The following is an 18,499-nucleotide window of genomic DNA, read 5'->3' as shown; positions in this document are numbered from 1 at the left end:
GACTTATTCATTAACCCAGAAGTTGTCTTCTTCAACAGGCTGTGATGAAAGGAGAATTATGAGCCCCCCAAGAATAGAAGGACCCAGACTCCAGAAGCAGAGTAAGAGCAACAGGACCGGCCCATCGCCGCACCACCACTCCCATACACGCACCCTGCAGCAGGAGGTATGGCCCTCACTCACAAACCCCTTGGGCCGCCCTTGCAGACAATGAACACTGCAGAAATGCTCTAGGCATCTGGTTTTCAAACTTTTTTTAGCAGCAGAATCCCAGACCCCAATATAGAGAAAAGAGATAAAAGGCAAGATGCTCTTAGAGAAGCAGATTCTAAGATTAACTGATCTGCAGCCTGGAAGAATCTTGCAAACTAAAACTGCACCATAATGGAGAAGGGGGGAAAAGGAAGGAGAGGAAGGAGGCAGAGGGAGGCAGCAGAGGAGAGTGGCGACAAGAACTTAGCTGTGGAACAGGACTGAGACCTTGTGGGGACGGCACCTCACTCCTGTAACAAAACTGACAGCCTCAGGTACCTTTCTCAGAGAGCATTCGCTACACAAACCCCTTGTTGGGGGGGGGGGTCAAAATGACAAGACAGAGGCACCATTGAGATAAATTCTAGAATTACACTATTATTTCATTACTGCCAAATATTCATTAAGATTCAAACACCCACCCTACTCCCTGAATGATTATGCACCTGACACATCCCTCATGTCTCAAGACATCCCCTGGGAAAATGAGCCCCAAATTCCCCCAGTGCCCAGTCTGCTGCCTCTGTCCCAAGAAGTGCCACCTCCTACTTAGCCACTGTTCCTCACTCTACTCAGGCTCACTGTTTCCCCTTTAGCTTTCATGGAACGGCATTATTTTGTCCAATAAAAACTTCACCCCACCAAACAGAAGGATATCAGGTCAATCCTGCCAGCTCAAAAGCTTGTCCCCATCAACAATGCATTAACAACCCATCCAGGCACAGAATGTGACTGGCAGGGGCAGGTCATAGGTCAGAAGATACCTGCTCATCAGGAAATAATACATATGGCAATTGTCTGGTAAACCAGCCAAACAGCAGCATTACAAAAGAGGGGCCCCACAGCGGTCCTTCAGAAAGCATGACCAAAATGGAAATATTTCTTCTACTAACCACAGACAGTTTGAATGATGTGAGTTAAGACAGCAAAATGTTTTCACAAGTGTTCCCACCAGTCCAACTCTACTTTGCAACCTGAATCCTACTGTGGCGAATGACTGTTTAGCATCAGCGACTTCCCAGGAGAAGGAGATAAGGTAGCAGCATGGGAAGAGCAGGGGCCCTGGAGTCAGAGAGTTCTAAGTTCAAATCCCAACTCCAGCACTCACTAGCTGTGTGCCCTTGATTAGATGATGTATGTCAACTGGACAAATGTAAGTAAAACACTCAATAAATACTAGCCCTCTCCTAATGCCAACCTCCCACCTCCACCCCAAACCCCAAAGTGAAGCAGCTCCAAGCATTTTGCAAAATACCAAGCATTGGGCAAGCACCACTTAAACCCAGGACGAGATCACGCCTGTGTTTGTGCAGTGTGGTATCATGGAATCGAGAATGTGGCCATGGCATGCCCTGGGTCTTTGTTCCTAAAATGCCTTTTCATAGTCTGCCCAGCACCAAAGTTCTATTCATCCTTCAAAAGCCAGCTCCAACGCCATCTTTGCATCTCTCAACAAAAATTAACCCCTCTTTCACTATACCATTTGGCTCATATGCTTATTACAATACTCCCTTTGTTCTGCTTAGTATCACAGGTGTGTTATGGTCAATGCCCCAACTCCAAAGAAAAGATGCTTCAGAAGTAGGACTTCGTCTCTCTCGTCCCTCAAACCTTCTGGGCCTGGCACGTTGCCTTGTGCAGAGCAGGTCAAGAAATATTTCAGATGAATGGATGGGTGGATGGGGAAGGAATCCATTCAAGATAGTCCTGACTCCACATAAAATGCATTATCATTCATTTAAGGAGAGCTCATCTTACATAAGCCAATCAAATTACAAGGATGAAGGACTAAGGGTACACATAGACCAGGAGAACACCAACACTCTGGGGAGAGGCAGGAGTACTGAGCAGTATAGACCTGATTCCAGGCCTACTCCAGTGTGGACTTCTATGGATTCCCATCCCCTCTACGGGCCTTGGTTTCTCCATGTCAGCTGTGCTGACCTGCTACCCCATTAACACACCAAGAGACTCAACCAGATAGAGGGAAGGAAGGCACCATGGAGGGAAAGTGCTGTGTATTCCCCAGGGTCCAGGTTTATTTTCTAAGTGGTTTTGGTTTTTGTAGTATGTTGTTTGTGACTTTTCTAAACGAAAAGTCCAGAGGAAGAGAAATGAAACAGAATGTACAGAATTTTTAAAAATAAAACAAAAATCAAGAGGAAGTGGGTCCCTCTCACAGGTTTCTCATTAAACCAATAGTCAAATTTTAGTAATCGGCTTGTGTTATGGTTTCCATCACAGATGAGAGCATAGTAAACTTAAAACCATCAAAGAGAAAGTACAGACCCCACTGCAACAAGATTCCACCCCCAGAGCTCCCCTGACAGGGAGGCCTTATCTTTCCCAATTACCAACTGGGGGCCCTGCGTTCCTCAGGTCCCCGCCTGCGTGAGAAGAAGGGAGAGGCACTGCTGAAAGGACGCCAGTCCCCAAGTGCCAACACTTAATCAGAAAAGAACCCATGCCTTCTGAGTGGCCCCAGTGCTGGGGGGCCTGGCAGACGCAATCCTGATGTAACTTTATACTACAAACACTGGACAAGAGAGTTCTTCCAGATTGAAGGCTTTAGAAAAGGAATGTGCATTGCTGTAGACAGTGCCAGGCCCAATGCTGATCTGAAGTAACCAGAAATTGACAGTGGGGAGGGGACAAGTGCTCCAGGGGTCACTGAGCCCAGAACTATGGTGTTCCGAACACGTTCGGTCATAACTGAGGGCTCTGGGAACAGAGGCCAGCTTCTCTGTCCTAACGTCTGATTCCCGTCCCTCACGGTCAGATCCTCTGTAGTGTGGCAGTGAACACAGACAGTCACTTTTGGTGACCACCCCTTATTCACACTCTCTCTGTCCTCCAAGCAGGTCCCACAGGACTCAGGGTGGATTGGAATTCCAGCATTAGAGCATTCCAGTGTTCAGGAGTCAGTGTGGATGCTGCAGAAGGAACAGTATCTTTGGAGTCAGAACCGCGTTAGAATCCTGATTATTACATACAAGGGGCCATGCAACCTCCGGAGCCCATCCAACATTACGCTTTCTTCCTCCTGCCAGATCCAGTTATCATGAAACAGAGGTCATAGGACTCGCATCTTTTGTGCAGAGAAAAATACTCCTGGTCCCAGTCACGGACTGTCCCCCTCACCCCGGCCAGCCACACCCTCAACGCACCATTACTATACTAGGGAGAACCAAGCAAAGGGACCTGTACATCTCAATGTGGTGCAACTCAAACGACAGCTCCACAACCCAGAACGCAAATACAAAGGAGAAAAAATAGCAAATTATATAGCAAATTAAAATTGGGCACAGCAATTTCACCCTGTCTGAATTTTTCTCATTGTGAGGGGCTTTCATTTGGCACCTCATTCATTCACTCCCTCTCTCAACACTGGCTTATTGAGGGGATGTCCTGGGGATGCCACCGCAAACAAGTCACAGAGCCCCGCCACTGAGGACCATACCCTTTGGGAGGGCAGTAAACATAGGGTTGGAAGAGGCAACCATCTCACTGTGAGACTGGCAAATTCAAGAAGCTCTGCTCCAGGAAAACAACCTCCACCTCCGAAAGCTGGAGACGGGAGAAGACAGGGACTCGGGAAGACACCAATAAGAGGAAGGAGGCAGAAGCAATGGACGGCCCCTTTATCCCACAGTCCTCACTGCAGATAATGTCCAGCTACGGCCACCATTATCCTGAACGTCCAGAAGTCCCAATTTCATGTAGTCTATCACCACTGCCTCCATAAACCTTGGCTGTGTCCCAGAAAGCCCCAAGTTTCAGAATCCCAAATAGATGTCCTTGACAGCCTCTTGTTCCCAGAGGAGGTACAAAAATCTCTGGGAGACCTGGGGCCTGCCTGGGGCCTTGGGACCACCTCCGCTGCCTGACTGGCCAGAACACGGTGGAAGGGTGTGAACTAAATTGCAGGGGCTCATGGCCATCCTCTAAATGCACAAGAAAAGCATGGTCTGGCCAATCAGGAGAAGCCCAAGAGGAGGGGATGGGCCCAGGAGGATGAGAAAGGGGGTGTTCCACATGGGCCAACAGCAAATCCAAGGTGGAGAAGTAGAAACTAGTCAAGTGAACACAGAGGCCAACTTAAGATACTAAATTAATTACCATCAAAAACCAGGGAGTTGATGACTAATTACCCAGAAGGAACATCCTAACTCCCCTCTTCTCACCAAAGGGCTCCTTCCACCATGCATGCTCTCAAAATAAAAGATGCACAGCACTTCCCGTAATTACATCTACCACCTTGGTGCCTGTACTAGGTGCTTTAAATATCTCATCAAATCTTTAAAACCGCTCAATTGAGGAAAGCATCAGTATGCCCATTTTACAGATAAGGAAACTGAGGCTGAGAGCTTACATAACTTACCCAAGGCCCCATGGCACAGATACGCACACAGACACGCACAGAAACATTTTATCTCTCCAATCAGATTTTAAATTCCACGAGAGCCCCAGGCCCTGCCACAGAGCCCGCCTGCAGAGAACCTGGTTCTTAGAATGGTGCCAGGCATGTACAGGGCACTCTGTGGGTGACTCTCCAGCCACTCACCGCTCCCCACACCCTGCCCCACCCAGCCCCACCTGCAAGAGGGAACACGCCGCACCTAGGAGTCTTTTCAGTTCTTCACAACCAAGTTCATCCTCAAAGTCTGAAAGGCCTCAAGCCCCATCGGAGACCAAATGGAATTTCACAGGTTCATCTCTTGAAAGGAAACCGAGAACCATCACCTGCAGGCACAGAGGAGCCAAAGACATTTCTACTTAAAAGGAAAAGGTGTCGGGCTTTGAAGCATTACTCTCAGTGGCCAATAATCAAGAAACAAGAGTAGGTCTCTTAAGAAAAAATTAATATTCCATGCAAAACCAAAACCAGACCCAAGCATAAACTGCTAATTTAAAAGTAAGCAAACACAAATTTGCACAGACTTCTTTATTTGACTTCAAAATATGCCTACCACTGTTTTATAGATCTAAATAAAACTCCAGTAGGAAAGTCAGGAAGAAGGAAGCTGAGAAGGCTATCGACCCTCACCCAAGACCTTCCTACTACTTGGGACTACAAAAAGTATTTTCTCTCTTTTTAGACACTCACGGTGGGGTTGCCTGACTGCAGAAGACCCTGTTGCCCCTGACTGGCATGTGTCTGCCGGGCACCTGAAAGCTTTACAGTAAACGGTGACTCATCCATTGCAGCCACCATTAGTACCGCTAATGTAATAAGCCAAAGTTTGTTCCATCCACATGAAAGAGAAACGCTGGGTGCAGGGCTGTGAGCCTGACTCAAACTGTGACCCCCGTTCACCGCCACTCGTCAGCATTTAGCTGAAACTCACACTGTAATTACCCAGATCTTGGGGACCGAGGGCAGGAGGAAGGGGGGTTTCTAAAGGAGGGTCATATCCATAAACACAGAATTGTCACTTCTCATCAAGCTAAATCTCCTCATGTGATCACTTATTCAACAGATATTCATGAAGCACCTACTATGTCAGACGCTGGGCCAAGAGCCAGATGCACAAAGGGGAACGAAACAAACATGGCGACCACCCTCATGGAGGTCCTAAGTCCAGCACTAGCTGTTTTATGTACTTTTTCTCACTTAACCTATTAAATGCTCATTTAATAGCTCCATCTTACAGATGGGAAAACTGAGGCTAAGAGGTCAGAGCAGGGTCACATAGTTAATTAAGTGGAAAGCCAGGACTCATATCCACTTCTACAGCATTCTGGAGCTGGGTGATCAACACCAAGTTACCTTGCAGTGGAGGAGACAAGCAAGGTCTGGTCCCTGTCTCAAGGAGCTCGAGCCTAGTGGAGGATTCACACAATGAAGAGAGCTGGGGGGCTCAGGAGAAGCTCACAAGACAGAGACAACAAACCCCAGCTAAGATAGATTCTGGACATCTTTCCAAAAGGAGGCCATGGTGGGGGGAGCTGAGAATAAGGACAAAAAAGGCACGAAGAGGCAAGGCCTCTACTGGGTTGAATTGTGTCCCCCCAAAATTCATGACCACCAGGAACCTCAGAATATGATCTTATTAGGAAATAGGGTCTTTGCAGATGTAGTTAGTTAAGATAAGGTCATATTCATCTTCAGCCCACCGTAATCCAATGACTGGTGCCCTTATAAGAAGAGAAAAAAAAAACACACACACACACAGGGAGAAGCTCACATGACAACAGAGGCAGAGTTGGGAAGGCTGCATCCACCAGCAAAGGAACGCCAAGGATTGCTGGTAGCACCAAAAGCTAGGAGAAAGCCACGGAACAGTCTCTCCCTCGGAGCCTCTGGAGGGAAGCAACCCTGCCGACATCTTGATTTCGATTTTCTAGCCTCCAGAACTGCGAGAGAATACACTTCTGTTGTTGGAAGTCACCCAGTTTGTGGTACTTTGTTACAGCAGCCCTAGGAGGCTAATACAGGGCCTGTTCCTGACAGGCTTCACACACTGGGTTAAGGAGTTTGGACTCCACCCTGCAGGCTCCAGGGCAGATTTGAAGCAGAGAGTGGGAGTATGTTGTGGGGGAGTGTTTTATAAAAATCACTCTGGGGCTTACGCCCTTCAAATCTGAGGACGTCAGTCCTCTATCTGTTAGTGTCCTCCAGGCTCCACCGTCCCTCTGCTTTTGCCTGCTCACGCTCTACATGCAGGTCTCGTCCACACCTATGGCTTCGAGTACCAGAATCTGTTTGCAGACGGTGCCCGACTTCAGCCAGGGCATTCTTCTGACCAGATGTCTCCACTTTGCCTTCTCACAGGTTTCTCACACTCAACATGTCCCAGGGAAAGATCAGGTCCACATCTTTCCCCTCCGCCTTGTTTCTGTTGGGTTCCTCCTACCTTTGTTGGTGGTACCTGGTCATCACCCTAAAGCTGAGGCTCCCCCTGGACTCTCCTGGCCCTCCACAGCCAGGGAGTCACCAACTGTCTGTCCATTCCACTCCCTCTTATTCACCCCTATGCCTGGAGCACGATTCTACCTCCTTTCCCTCTTGAATTCCTCTGTGGATTCATTTTGGGTTTTCATTCCTCTAGAAGGACTCCTCCTTCCCTCTCCACCCTCTACCTCAATCCAGCCATCCCAAATACCAAAGCCAAGCTAACTCAGAGAAGCACAGCTCTCAGAAAACCCGACTCCCGGCCCCACTGCACCCAGCCTGGAGGCCTCTGGCTGACTCACAGGCCTCTACTTAGTCAGGAGCCCCACCCAACCTCATTTCCCTATCCTCCCTGCTCCGAAAGATAACTCTTCTCCCTCCTCCTGATCCTACCCTCTAACTGTTCTCTCTGCTAATTCCTCCCTCCTGTCCTAGCTCAGCAACCGCAGAATCACAGGCCCCAAGAAGTCAATATCGTAGGACTGCCTGCTTTCTCTCACTGGGAAACTCGAGCATTGATTTTCTTTGTATTCATCCAAAGTGGAGCTAAATTCACACCTGTAGTGCTCAGGGAACTCCTCTTGCCGGAGGGCACAAACAGAGGTTGGGAGGGTCACTAAAGTATTACATATTTAGTTAAGGTTAATATACCCATTCCCCAGACTAAAGCCAGCAAATAGGTCCCTTTCCCAGGAGATGGATAATGCCTGAGGTTGCAGATGGGTAATGGCAGCCACCACTTACAGCTGTGCTCAGGAGCTCTGGACATCATCTTATTTAATCCCCATAATAACCCTACCAATTAAGTGCTGTTACCACTGCCACTTTACAGACAGAAGAGTGAGGCGGTGAAGGGTTAAGTACCTTGACTCAAAGTCTTACAATTAGGAAGGGAAAATGTGGCGACAAAGGACCCCCCAGCTGTGTCCCAGTTCACAGATGAGGAAGGGACAGGGAGTTGGCTCCCTCAAGCCCTGAGATACCAAGCCCAGCACAAAGCGCCTACTGTGCGTTTGCTCGGGGACTGAGACAGACTTTGAATCCCCTCCTGTGCAACTCTCTAAGTCTCATTTCCTCATCTGAAAAACAAGAACAATTAACCCCATCTCAAAGAGTTATTGGGATTTAAATGAGATACTGTATGCAAAATTACAGAACAAAATGCCTGACACACAGAAGGTGCTTAATAAAGGTTCGTTGCTTTAAATTGAAAATAGAGAAGGTCAGAGAAACAGCAAGAGAGAGAGAAAGAGAGAGCGAGAGAGGCAGGCAGAGAGAGAGAAGCATCTACGTGCCCATGTGGAGTAAAAACTATTACTGACCCACTAGGCAGCAAAGCCAACGACACAGAAGCGCCATCGTTTCTGGGAGGCACCAATACTTTGTAATCGCAAAAATAATAATAAGGCAGCTATGGTGTATGGAAGACTTCCTAAGTGCCACTCTCCATACATAACTCTAAATGGGTTAGTCCTCCACACCCCTAGGAGATAGGTTGGTTATCCCCATTTTACAGAGGAAGGAACTGAGGCTCAGAAAAGTTAATTAACTTGGTCACGGTCACGGAGGCTGGCAGTTGTAAAGCTGGGACTGACCAAGTCCCATATCCTATCACTGCCTCCTGAAAGTAAGTCAAACGCCCTTCATGACCTTCGCCTTTCTTCTCCTCCACCTCAAAATTTGCATGCCCTTCATCCTCTTTTCCTCTACCCCTCTCCTCACTCAGAAGAGGAGAAAGCTGCACTCTTGCCAATGCCCATGACTCACCTTCTTGAGAGGACGAGTGGTACAGATGAAGGAGCACAGGAGAGGAGGTGAGAGGACCCTGTCCTGGGCCCAAGTCAGCCCAGGAAGGAGCTCAGATCCCTTCCATCCCTGCGAAGCTCAGTGCCCTCACCTCACAGGTTGCCAGAGGCTCAAATGAGGGAACAGACATGGATGTGCTCAGTACATCCTACAGGGCTGCACAAATCCACCTCAGACCTTCTAGAACCTTCCCCCATCAGACACCGCCTCTCTCACGGGCATCTCCACGCTCTGCCTCTTGACTAGTCACTAGCCCCTTGTCATGAATGGCCGAAATTTCCCTTATCCTAAAAACACCATACCCGCCCTTGCTGCCTTCTCATGACTCACCTTTGCAGGGATTTGTGTAACTGCCCCCTCCGGGCTGTATAAGCTCCCCAGAGGCAGGGACAAGAATTCAGACAGCTCTGGATTCCCTGTGGGATCCAGCATCACACCTTTTTTGGCAGGCATTCAGGGAAAACCTTGACAAATAGTAACTGAAAGCACAGAGAACATTTAAGCACGACATCCTAAGTCGTTCTCACAACCAACGAGGGGGATGGAGAGGTTATCCTCATTCACAACGGGGAAACTGGGGATGGGTTTAAGAAGTTCAAGGTGACTCAGTTCCCAAGTAGAGGAGCTCGACACTAGAGTTTACTGGTTAGGCCCCAAAGTGTCCCAAACCAGATAAGTGGCTGGCCTCCTTCCCTGCATGCCTTGTCCACAAGTGCATCTTCTAAAAAAAGTTCACCTGCCTGGTAAATCTGAATCCGCTCAACAAAATGTTCTCTCTAAGTCTCTGTCTTTTCCTCTTGGGCCATATCTCCCATTCTGGAACAGAAGGGACACATATCTCTGTTTCATGTTTCCCGGGGGCCACAGTGCCTTCTCAGGGTTATTTGCCACGGCCCCGTTGGCTGCCTTGTTTTGGAGCGTGTTTGTCTGTCTCCCCCTCTCTGCTGCCACGCTAGAAGTCGATCTGCCGCCGAACTACAGACATTCTGCAGAGATGGGGACAAAACGAGGGAGAGCAGGCAAGGGCCCCCAGCACTCTGCAAAGCTGTTAATGAAAAGAGCGTTCGCTCAGAAGCCAAGAACTCCTGGGATCTAATTTGTGGGTCACCATTACCTCCTTCTGGGGTGGAGACAAGGGAGCTGGAGAAGATAGGCAACTTGCCCAAAACCACATGGCAATGTAGTGACTCAAATCCAGCCATGTGGACGCCTTGCCCAGTGCCGTCTCTCCACCACAACACGCTGCCCACGGTTCCTCTTTTTACTACCAGAATTTTCCCCCTCCTTTCTTCTTTTAAAAACCTGCATTACACATTAACAATTTTACAGGGAACAAAACCTAATTGAAAACACATCAAATAAGCTCTGAGCTTTTCCAGATTCTTATCCATACGTGTGCCGGGATTTTTACCTGGTCGCTATTAGCGCAGGTAAGCAATCCCACGTTCTTCTTCTTCCACTTAACTTTATTCCACGTATATCTATACATGGGTAAGTATTCCATTGTTGTCACAGAGTTTATTTAACCATCCCCTAATTACCTGTACTTGGATTACTTCCAATTTTTTTCCATCTTTGGACAAGTTGGTTTTTTGCCCTTTGGGATTATTTCTGTGGGACTTATTCCTAGAAGTAAAAATAGTAGTCAAAATGTATAAACAGTGTCACCGCTGTTGTCATCCAAGGTCGCCATGCTCTCCAGAAAAATAGCTCCACTGTTCAGGAACATTAGTGGTACCCTATTTTCTTACCCACGGGCCTCAACAGCAGGTTTTAAAAATTTGATCCATTTGTCACTAATATTATAGGCCAACTGAAGTACCACCTCAGAGCTGTTTTAACTTAAGTATCTTTTGTGTTTAGGAAGCTGAACACTTTTCCACATCTCACCTTATTATCTGGGCTTCAAATGAAATGATCTGTTCCTATGCCTTGGTTATCTTACCAGTACAGTCTGAATACTCGCCTTAAAGATCTTTATCAGTTCCGTGCATACTTTTGACAACAAGTTCTTATCCATCAGTTTATCACAACTGTTTCCCTCTTCTATGACTTTCCCCTTTAGCACAATTTTTATTATTTTTTAAAATCGATTTCACTGAGTCACACCCAGCTGTAAACATGTCACCGTGAGAGCCCCACCCCAAACCCCAGCCCACACAGTCCATGAGGAAACGACTGGGTCCATGGGTATTATTTTTATTTTATAGATTTTATTCCTTTAGAGCTGCAACACATCCCATTTCGTCAATGATCATTTTCATGGAATTTTCACAAACACATCTGCTCTCCACAGCAAGGATAAATATTCCATCTGCTTTCTCTGAGTTTTAAAGAGTTTTTAAAACTAAGTTTTTAATGCATCTAGAATTTATAACACATGATGAAACATAAATCTGAGTTCATTTTCTCCATATTGTTATCTAGTTTTTCCCAAAAGCCATTCTCTTTAAAATAATTCCTTTCACTGTTGTTTGCCTTTCCAAATTTGCCATATATGAAGGGCTTCCATTTATCTGGATCTATTTTATTGTACTCATCTCCCATTTTTCTGTTCTATTCTAATACTGCACGGCTTTAATAACTACTGCTTACCTGCCTAGTTTGCTTGCAGAAGCCCACTACTGAAAGATTTTCAAAACAAATTTTGGTATGCTTGCCCACCAATTTTTCCTGATTATTATTATTATCATTTTTCGTGTTTTATCAAGTTTTTCATTGGAATTTTAACTGCCAGAGCACGAAATCTAGGCAAAAACCTTGGGAGATTGACCCTTCCATACCCTAAATTCTGATCAGAAGCAGCCATGTAGGATTTTGTAATTTTCTGTGAATAGAAATTGTGTCATTTGCAAACAGCGATATTTTTATCTCTTCCTTCCCTATAGCAATCCCTCTAGTTTCTTTTTGTTCCTATATTGTTATGACAAGCATCTGTTAAACTATGTTAAATAAGAGGAGCGATAAGAGACATTTTGGTTTAGTTCCTGTTTTTCAGAGCACGCTTCTAGTATTTCTCCACTCGGTATCTGCAGCCCTCATGGAAGGCTTGGTATGTGATTATACACAAGCAGGCTCTTCATCATCTTTAGGGGTAAATTCCCCAACACACCTATTTTTAGTTTTATGATGCTTTACAATGCATATATAATTATTTCCAGTATTTTCCTGCACCTACTGAGACCAAATTCATTCATTCATCAAATGTTTGTTGAGAATCAATTATATTCCAGGCACTGTGCTGAATACTGGATGTTCTGACTTTTATGGTTTATTTCTATTAATATTAGTCTCTTTGTATTGAACCAGACATATATTCCTGAGATGAGCCCTCCTTGGTAATTTTTCAAGACTCATTGTTCACGAGCCTGTTAAGTGACTACAAAACTGATCTGGAAAAATTAAGAGATGAGAATATTGAGATATCAACCTCCAAGAACCAGTTTAAACATCAAACCTACTCTGTGAAGCCTTCCTAACCCTCACTTTTCTGAAGTAGAGTTCCTAGCTCCTTCCTCTGGGCTCCCACAGTCCTCCCTCCCTCCACAACCACATTTATCGCCAGGACTATAATGCAACTAAATGTCCCCATGTCTGCTCCCCCTTCAGGACTCCATCACTGCCCTGAGGACAGAGCATGGGTGCATCACTATGACTAGTGGCTAAGAGTTGCTCAATAAATATTTCTCGAAGTAGTTAGGTCATTCATCTATTTATTCACTTCATTGATGATGATCGCAGCTGTATTTTTAAGTGAAATTGATCTGTCATTTCCTTCTTGGGATCAGCAGGGCATGGACAAGCCGGCCCAATTCGATGCATGTACAGAGGAGCTGTGGTCCACTGGGCAGGCCTCCTGTCCAAAGAGATACTGGAAATCTCCAGCTAGAGGTTGGGCTCACAGTGACTTCAGGGAAGAAGACAGAAAGATGAAGTTATCAATGGTCCCAACAAGTGGGCAAAGCCCTGTGACGGGGAAGCAAGGACAGGTGACTCTCTGCAACAAAGGCATCGGGACATCTGTGAAGGTTACCAAGGCCCCAGCTGGCTAGATGAGGCAAGACTCCAACCCTTAGGAGTGGAACTAGTCATGCCAGTTACTGGTTATCAACACTTACTGTGCACCAGACACCTTACACAATTATCTTTCCAACCACTCCGTGAGGTATATTCTATAGTTTCCATCACACACATAAGCTGAGGCCAGTCAGGTTATGTAGGTAACTGACCCAGAGCCACATGGCCAGTAAGTGGATGAGCTGGGATTCAGACTGTCTTCCCACCACGCTTTGCTATCTCTAGCAAAGGGCCAGGACAGGGTCTTGGTCCCAGTACAGGGCCTGGATATCAGGCACGTTAACAGAACAGGAACCCACACAGAAGCCTCTTACAAGAACCGAGACTTAGAGAAGGAAATGGGACACAGGAACAAGGCAGGAGGCCCCGCCATGTCAAAGCCAGATCAGTGTCTGAGTCCAGAATCCTGGCCGGAAAGGATCTGAGCCTTCGCTTCCTCAGGCCAGATGTGACTCTAAGAGCAGAGGGCAGGGCTGAGCTGTAGGAAGTAACCTGCGGCGCTGCCCTCACCCCAGATGATGCAGGCTGGGTGTGCCCCTCTCAGCTTGACAGGCGGTAAGGGGAATCAGCATCTAGCCAAGCAGGCCCTCCACTGCCACAGGCAGCACCACCTGCATTTAGAATGGGAGGCTGTAGAACGTGGAGAATGTGACTTCAAATAAACACCTTAGGTTTTCCTTATCTGTAAAGTGAACAGGGCTGGACCAGGTGGCCTCTGCGGGCACTGTGGATTGTGTTGCTCATCTTGGGATTCTTCACCTTAGCAGCACCATTTAAATAAGGGGTCCTGTGGTCTGTACATAGGCTTCAGGAAAGTGAAAGAAAAATCGGGGGTTTCCATGTGCACAAATGGGGGTAGGCGTATTTCTGGAGAAGAAATCCATAGCTTCCATCATATTCCCAAAGAGGTCCATGAACCACCAAAAAGGTTCAGAATAGCTGATCTGAAGGTACCTAAAAAGTCAGCTAAACAAGTAGAGGCTAGACAGCTGTGCTGAGCCAAGGCAGTCAGCTCTACCAACCAAATACACCCAAGGAAATTCTGTAGCTACAAACTCTCTTCCACCCTCTCAGACCATCTGGAAAATGTGTGGTCACTAATGAAGCCAGAGAAAGGGATTGGGTGGGTCAGGGCATCCCGTCTTCACCACTTGAAAGGTGAACAGTATGAATTTTTTGCAATAGTTAGAAGCATCATCTTCATACAGTTGACGGGTTTGCTGGATGCTGGACACCTGGACACTTAGTGTCCTCAGGTCAGAGGAGGAGCAGGTGCCATTTCCTCTACCTTCTCACTCCTCAGAGGTCGGCCCCACCTGGAGCCCGTTAGAAATGCAGAATCTGGGGCCTCACTGCCAGCCTGCTGGAGCAGAATCTGCATTTACCAAGGGCTCCAGACCCCCAGTGGTGCGTGTGCACCTTCAAGTTTGAGAAGCACTGCTGTACTTGTGTTGGTGGAAATTCATGGAAGCAAAAAATGAAGGAGAAAAGGGAAAACAGAATTCACAAATAAGAATGTGAGCAAGTGTCCAGGAAGAGAACGACATTTTGGCTCCTACAAAAAATAATGAAATTACTAAACCATGGGCCCAATTAATTTCAAAAGAATAAACTGAAAAAGTTGGAAGAGAAACACAAAGACCCAAGAAATGAGCCATTAATACACTGGGTAAGGGATTTTATGTGCAATCTTAAGCTAATAACTGAAAAGCAAGGTTAACAAGATGATACTTACAAATTTATAAGATACCCAAACTAAAGCAAAAGGGAAGACACTTCAACTGAGCGGTAACATAAGATGAATTAGAAAAAGGCAAAAACAACCAATAGGTTCCTTGGAAAGTCTTTTCATAATGTGTAAACATTTTTTGATCACTTAAACACTCATACTTTCCTTTTGATAAATTAAAGCAAAACGTAAAGCTGAGGCCTCGGGGCCGGCCCGGTGGCGCAAGTGGTTAAGTGCATGCACTCCGCTGCGGCGGCCCGGGGTTCGCCGGTTCGGATCCCGGGCGTGCACCGACACACCGCTTGTCAGGCCATGCTGTGGCGGCGTCTCATATAAAAGTAGAGGAAGATGGGCATGGAGGTTAGCCCAGGGCCAGTCTTCCTCAGCAAAAAAAAGAGAAGGATTGGCAGATGTTAGCTCAGGGCCGATCTTCCTCACACACACACACACAAAAAATAATAATAAAGCTGAGGCCTCCCTAAATACCACTCCAGTTCCCAAAGGGCACCTCTGATGTGAGCTGGTACACATCTTTCAGCCTGTTCTGTGTGAATGCATGATTCCACCAAAAATATGACGCTGTCAAAAATACGACAGCGTTTTCTTTTTCAAAAATGGCATCACATTGTACATATCATTCTGCAACCTTCTTTTTTCACTCAACATTACATTTCTGAGATCTATTCTTATCACAAGGTATCAAATCTAATATATTCCTTTTAACTACTCTTGCAGTGTTTTTCCAACTCTTTTGACTGAGTCTCACAGTAAGAAATATATTTCATACTGTGACCCAGTTCACACTTGTGAATATGCAAAAGTGAAACAACAATCTCACCAAATATTTACCCACACTATGTGCAACGCATTCTGTTATTTTCTATTCTTTGTTTCACACTGTGTCACAACCCACTAAGAGATTTATTGATCCACTAATGGCCTGAACAGCTCAAGTTTTATTTAGCCTTTACTAAAATAAATAAATATTTATGTATCCATCCTACTGATGGATATTTACATTGTCGCCTCCAACTTTCCACTATTACAACAACGTTCAATGAACATTGTGCATGTATGTGAATGTTTCTCTAGGGCAGATACTCAGAGTAAAACCACTGGGTCCTAAGATATGGACATTATAATTTAGACAAATATCACAAATTGTCTTCCAAAGTAGTTGTATCCATTTACTCTCACTAGCAATGCACAGAAGTACTTGTTCTTTACACCCTCATCAAGTCAGTATATTATCAAACGTTTTGATCTTTTCCAATCTGATAGTTTAGGAATGCCATTTTACTGTAGCTCTGATTTGCATCTTTTATTATAAGAGAGTTTGTGCATCTTTTCTTTTTAAGAGTCACTTACCCTTCTTTTCCTGTGAATTTCTGATCCTGTCGTTTGCCCATTCTTCAATTAAGTCAATAATCCTTCTTTATTTCCAAGAGCTCTTCACATATTAAGAAAATTGGCTCCTTTTATCATATATATTGTAAATATTTTTTTTCAAATGATCACCTATCTTTTGACCTTGTTTATGGTGTTTTCCTCATGTAGAAGTTCTCATTTTTATGTTCAACTATATCAATCTTTTATTTTATGTCTTCTGGGATCTGTCAAACTTAGGAAGGTCTTTCTACTCTAAGACTCTAAAAAAATTCTTCTACTACTTTTATATTTTTATTCTTTATTTAAATCTTGATCTTTGATAGACTTATTTTGATCTAAGGCACAAAGTAGGAATCCTGCCTTCCGTCCCCCCACCCCCACGATAGCAATCTAGTTGTGAAGATACTATCTTTCCCCATAAATTTGAAATACTGACTTTACCACAAATTACACACACCTGTTAATGTCAGGGCTCTCTGTTCTGTTCTATCACTTATTCAGTTTATTCCATAACAAATTATTTTAATTACTGTAGCTTTAAAAAATGTTTAACATCTGTTAGGGCTAGACTCTCCTCTCTTTTTCTTTTTCATATTTTCATGCACGTTAATTTTTTCATATGAACTTAAAATCAGCTTTTCACAATAAGATAACCCTACTGGTAATCTTATTGTGATCTCATTTTAAATGTATAGGAGAAGTGATATTTTTATAATGCTGACTCTTTTTAGCCAGGGTTATATTATCTTTCTGTTTAAGTCTCTTAAGTCCCTTTGTAGCATTGAAGTTATATATATATAATTTTTATTAAGCTTATAACTAGATATTTTATCTGTTTTCTTGCTTATATAGATGGAATTCTTTTCTCCCATCACGTTTTCTAGTTGGATATTGTTTATTTGGGAGAGCTACTGATTTTTGTGCATTAATTATGCACCCAACAACCTTACTGAATTCTCTTACTGTGTTTAGTTTTGCCTCCTCCCTTTTAGTTTTTGTACCTCTTATTTCTTTCCCCTATCTAATTATACCAGCTTATCCCACCAAAACAAGGTTATACAATTACAGTGCTTAATCATGATTTTAATGGGAATGCATCTAATATTCACCATTTCAATACTAAGCAAAATTTGGCTACCGGCTCTACAAACATGTATTTTCTCACAATGAGGAGGTATCTAATTATTCCTACATTATGAGTTTTTATTAGAAACAGATGCTTAATTTTTCATAAACCTTTTCAGCATCTTATTTTCTCCTTAGATCCTTTAATATGGTGAATTTTATTAATAGAAATCCTAAAATTAACCTATCCTTGCATTCCTGTTCTGAAACCCACATGCCCATGGAGTTATTGCAATGGGCTGCTGGATTCTATTTGCTAATTTCCTTATTCGGATTTTGCATCAATATTCAAAACTGAGATCACTTTGTGGTTTCGTGTGTGCACATACTCTTCTTTGGTCACATTTTGTTACACTAGCTTCATAAAAAGAACTTAAGCTTCCTTCTTTCTTTGCTCTAGAACAATTTAAATAGCATTAGAATCACCTGTACCTTCAATATTTGAAAAAATTTACCTATGAAACCATCTGGTCTACAACTATTTTAAGGAGCAGCTCTTTGATAACTTTCTCAATTTCTTCTATGGTAATTGGTCTGTTTAAATTTTATTCTATTCTGGTTTCACTTTTTTTTTAATTTTTAAAGAACACATACTCTCATATTACATAAACTATTTCTAAACATAGAAAAAGATCCTACCAGCATCACTGTAAGAAGTAAATATAGCCTCCACCCCAAACCAGGACAACGCCCAAATGGCCTGGTTCCTAATTTCTACACCCCTCCTCCTCGTCCCTCCTTAAGGCCTCATCTTTTCTCACCACCAGATTCACGTAAAAAGAGAATGAATAGGTTTGCAATATACCAGAGGCACACTGGCGCTCCTCCTCCACCTCCAGTACCATCAAGAGTAGATGGCTGTACCGTCAGGACTATAGACAAATGGCCCAGTTCCCTCCACCTCCCCTCGGCGGAGCCCCTTCCAATCTCTTCTGGGCTTCTTTTCAGAGCCCTCATCTTTGAAGCCAGCAGCCCACCTCACCCCACTCATGCCAAATCCTCGGCCTCCTGATGGATAACATCAAGGAATCCACAGGTGTTCATTCACCAGCCACCTGCCCAGACGCCAGGGGTGCCCGGCACACGAGGGTCCTGCCCTCTAAAAGTTATCTGAGTGAGGGTTAAGACCTGCCCACAAGGAACAATAAGGCCTCAATAAGCAGCCAAGAACAACCAAGTACTAAACAGTGCAGCAGAGAACAGAGAAATCACTGGATCACCAGGAA

At 44.8% G+C, this 18,499-nt stretch overlaps 1 protein-coding gene across 16 annotated transcripts in view; it reads right to left on the bottom strand.

The window, feature by feature from the left end:
* TRERF1 (transcriptional regulating factor 1) overlaps positions 1-18,499 on the bottom strand; it is a 195,520-nt gene that overhangs the window by 146,666 nt on the left and 30,355 nt on the right. Inside the window, exon 1 of one of the 16 annotated variants that reach the window (XM_058554381.1) lies at positions 8,915-11,041. The exons of the other annotated variants lie outside the window; for them this stretch is intronic. The gene's annotated coding sequence lies outside the window, so the exon portion shown is untranslated. Of the gene's footprint in view, positions 1-8,914; positions 11,042-18,499 lie in introns of those variants that run through there. 16 annotated transcript variants of the gene reach the window in all.

Source organism: Diceros bicornis, chromosome 14 (assembly GCF_020826845.1).
Source record: "Diceros bicornis minor isolate mBicDic1 chromosome 14, mDicBic1.mat.cur, whole genome shotgun sequence".
Lineage (NCBI taxonomy): Eukaryota > Metazoa > Chordata > Mammalia > Perissodactyla > Rhinocerotidae > Diceros > Diceros bicornis.
This window is presented reverse-complemented; position numbering and strand designations above follow the sequence as displayed.